At 47.9% G+C, this 4,227-nt stretch overlaps 1 long non-coding RNA gene across 1 annotated transcript in view; it reads left to right on the top strand.

The window, feature by feature from the left end:
- The window catches only part of LOC109318604, a 5,327-nt gene extending 3,483 nt beyond the window's left edge, over nt 1-1,844 (top strand). The window contains exons 2-4 of the long non-coding RNA XR_002103287.1: nt 282-309; nt 620-877; nt 1,168-1,844. This is a non-coding gene — a long non-coding RNA (uncharacterized LOC109318604). The remainder of the gene's footprint in view (nt 1-281; nt 310-619; nt 878-1,167) is intronic.
- Nucleotides 1,845-4,227: the final 2,383 nt, after the last annotated feature.

Genomic DNA, 4,227 nt, shown 5'->3' with positions numbered 1-4,227 from the left:
GTCCGTGTGGCATACGGGAGCGTAGGCCTTTGGGCTCCATGACGTATAGTCCCCTTCCACGACGTTGGAGAACAAGCCGGGCCTCTGGTCTGCAGCCTGCATATTCCTATGGCTTCTCTGAGTCCTTGGACCATGACAGAGGAGACAAACCATGCAGGAAACAGCACATAAGTCGACATCTTGTTTGTCAGGACTGTTGATGTGTTGCAAAGAATTTATAAAGAGATCTGATGGGATTGGTGACTAATCCATCTTGTTGGAATGTTTTTTTGCTTTCTTAGGCTCAGATGCTACACTGCACCACGCAAGGTGAATAATATTCTTCTATTGCAGCTGCTTGCAATGGAGATGCTTTAAATCCTTATAATTCACATCTGCTTATTGGTGGTAGCTGTCTTTTTTTTTATTGGCTTATGAAAGAATGATAGTAGACCAACTGTAGATACTGCAGTAGACTGTAAAAGTTATGCTTCAGGTGTCTGAATTTGGTGCTTTGAGCCTGTGCTCAGGGAGTGGACCCTGACTTGTTTGCTGTGCTAGGTTTTAACAGCTGCTGCGGGTCAAAATACTTGGATGCATTTTGGTGGTGGCAGCCAGTTTTTTGTTTTTATTTGTGTAGGACTGTATGAGGGAGGTGCCAGTTGTCAAATGTGACAGATGGAGAAGACCAAATTTGAAGTGGTGATTGAGACTCCAGGGGATAAGCCTAATGACAGCCCTGGAGCATGAAGCCTCGTCAGATGTGGCAAAAAGCTGGGCAGCTGAACGCAAGTCTGGGAAAATCGGCACCAAGGATGAGTGACGGTCCGAGCACACCAGAGAAAGCCACCATGATATGAGCAAGATGGGTGCCCAGAAGACTGAGCCATGAGCAGAGGTGAGCATGACCTGATACTTTTGGGGAACTTCAGGGACAGGTCCAAGTGATATGCAGAAGACGGACAATGTGGTAATGCATCCTATATAAAAAGGTTTATGAATTCAGTTTTATCCTGTGATGGATGTGTGTTAGCCCAGTCTTCCTTTTGGAGAAACAGAAATGCCTCTCATCACAGGCATTAGGCAGCTGGGTTCTCCTAACTTGGTTCTAGGCTCTGTCCATGAATTACATGAAAAAGGGGTATAGTCTTGTAGAGCAGACCACTGATATGTCATTTTTCTCCCCAGGTAAAATGAGGAAGCAACCAGTAAAGAGGTTCAGCCTCCCACTTTGTTTCCAGGATCCCTGCCAAGCTTCTCGGAAGATGTCAGTCCCGTTATGGGGTTGTATTTTAATCCTTCTCATTTAATGCGATGAATGTAATACGTTCCCTAAAGTGAGACGCTAACTCCTTAGCATCTAGATTTAGGTCTGGGAATAGCAGTTGTCGACCCAGCTAGGCTCAATGAAAATGTGTTCGTAAGAAACGAAGAGGTAGAGCTGGGGTAATCGAAACAAAGCTGTAAGCACTTGTGCTTACTTTTATTTGTGCTCAGCTGATTGAAGTAAAGCTGTGGCTTACCTCACGTGGGTTTTAACTTGACCAACTTTAGCACAAAGTCTCATCTACGCTGGGTTGGGGGAGTGGAGGGGGGACTCGCTAGCTAATGCAGTCTAACAACCTGCCTGGGCTCTCCTCTCCAGAGAGCCTTGGCAAACCCAAATGTGAAAGGGAGATAAATGGGAATGAAAAGATTGTGGTGCAGTGGTTCTGTGTCACGAGAGGAACGATGGAACTTGAAGCCAGTCTCGTCTATTGTTTGTAGCATTTAAAGGACAAATACCTGTCAAGGAAGGCCTGAAAATTCCTCAAAGAATGTTATGAAAACTGTCTGGTGAATAAAGGAATTGGTTTTAAAGTGTTTTCCTGGCTCTGTCCTTCCAGTTGATCGATGAAGCTCAAGAGTGCCTGGTCACTTAATATTTCATGCAAGCAGCAAGGGTACCCAGCTGGGTTCTTTTGTGTCTTTGGAAGATCTCTGATGTGAGCTGTCTTGTTTTCACTGTTACCAGCCTTTGTTGGGCCTGAAAAGACTGACTGGAGGCTCAGTGTAAACTTTCTTTTAAATACCCGGTTTTAATCATTGGACGTATCAACAAAATGGGGGAGAAACTGCACTCGGGGTTTCTCACGGTGACATTGCCTGGAAAATGCAATCCAGATGGTAGCTCTGCTCAAGGAAACACAAACGGGTGCAATCCAACTTCATCAAATCTGCCACAGTCTCTGTTGCCCTCTGCTCTGTTTCATGATGATAAAGGCAGAAACAAATATGAAGTGTGATGACTGGGCTGATACTTGCTAGGTTAGTGGTTCTCAAACTTTTTTTGACTTTTTTTCAGCCCTGAGTTGGCTGCACTTTATCTGTATCATGGAATAGCAACAGTAACATACGGTCACTAAAACTATAAAGTAACCACAGCCTGAATCCTTTCAGCTTTTTTGCTTTGCTTCTAATGCCGTGTGTATCTGCAGCTAGAAGCTTGCGGCATGCTCCTAGTGGCACGTATGACATTCTGGAGCGGACATTAGTTGTGCCTTGCTCACCAGGGCTGTGCGCCTCAGACCTGCTCAATCTCAAGTGTTTTAGCAAATGGCTTTTTCTGAATGAAGGGAAACAAGCATTTGCTTGAAACCAGAATGAGAGGGATATGATCCATCCTCTCCAGAAGGGTCCCAGGTCATGTCCAGATGAGGTAATATCCCCAGAGGCATGGCAGTGCTCTGGGCTCAGCCTGTGCAGCAACGGAAAACTTGTTGGGAGATGCTGCTTTTCATCCAGGCCTGTGTGGGGGCCTTAAGGAGGAGAAACCCAGAGCAGTTGACTCTCATAGACCCTGTTGGAAAGGAAACATGTTTAAAGCATGTTTCTGGCCAAAGTTCTCTTTATTTTGGCTTTCTCTCTGTTGGTAAAGAAAAAGTTGACTTTTTTTCCTCTGTTTCCACTTGCAAGATACACAACTTAAATGCATATATATTTATATAATGCATATATACGGGCAGGAATACCGCCTATTGAACCCTAACCTTCTGAAATTTTAATTTTATTTTTAAAATTATTTAAAAAGTTTTTTATATATAATTTTAAAAATAAAATTACAATTTCAGAAGCTTAGCATTGAATAGGCAGTATTCCTGCCATTGCCATATTCAAGCCCTTGAGTGCAACTTTAATGTGCTTATAGCAGCAATAATGGGTGTTGGACTAGATGCCTTCAGGAGTTTGATGTGTAGTCAGCTGGCTTTCACCTGGACAGTTAACTGCTTCGCTGCAGAGGGAGGGGGCTGAGTTGGATGTTTTTGGTGCACACAAGGCAGGGATTTAACTGTAAAGAGCTCCCCGCTCGCTGTGGTCAGTGGGGGCTGATGATGGAGCAAGGAGCAATGGGCTTGAGTTGCAGCAAGGGAGGTTTAGGTTGGGTATTGGGAAAAATTTTTACTAGGGGGAACGAGTTACCCAGAGAGGTGGTGGACTCTCCATCCTTGGAGGTTTTTAAGGCCTGGCTCAAAGCCTTGTAGTTGGGGCTGGCCCTGCTTGGAGCAGGGGCTCAGACCAGTTGTGACCCATCACTGTGATCCTCTGAAGTGGAGCAGGGCCAGTAGCTATGCCGCGTGAGCCCTGGTTGGGAAGCTCCTTGCCCTACTGTGCTCACCTATGCATCAATGAATGATTTGGGACTTTTGTCTTTCGCAGCTGGGGGCTGTTGGGTGTTTGCCCTTGTTCTGCTCCCCGGGGGGCCGGCTGGCATTTGTTTAACAGGTGGGGAAAGCTGAATCACAGAAATGACTTCGCAAAGGCTGGGAATTTTGACTTGCTCTTCGCAGAGCGTGGGGCCCCTGTGCATCTCCTGCAAAATCCTTTGCGGGCCCCACCTTCGGAGGCCTGCCCCAGCTTCCCACCCACGTCAAGCGCCACAAAATCCAGGGCGCAGGGCTACTTGAAACCCCTTGCTCCTCGTCTTCCCAGCGGGAAGCTAAGACGAAGAGGCCCGTGGCGGATCGGGTGAGCGGCCTGACGCCCGCGGGCCCTCCTCTGCAGCAAGCGAGGCCGCGTGGGCAGGGCCTAAGGTGAGGCGCAGGCCAGGCAGCGATGGAGCGAAGCGGCCTTGGCTGGGTGGCGGCGGCTGTCGGCTCCCTGAGGCCGAGGGGCTGCTGGAGGCGCGGCTGCAGGGCCCAGGCTTGCTGCGGCGGCTGGCAGGAAGCAGGGGGAGCTTCAGGCCGCCTCGGGGGGCCATCTGCGCCCTGC

Source organism: Crocodylus porosus, unplaced genomic scaffold (assembly GCF_001723895.1).
Source record: "Crocodylus porosus isolate Cpor-Errol unplaced genomic scaffold, CroPor_comp1, whole genome shotgun sequence".
In the NCBI taxonomy this organism is placed as follows: Eukaryota; Metazoa; Chordata; order Crocodylia; family Crocodylidae; genus Crocodylus; species Crocodylus porosus.
This window is presented reverse-complemented; position numbering and strand designations above follow the sequence as displayed.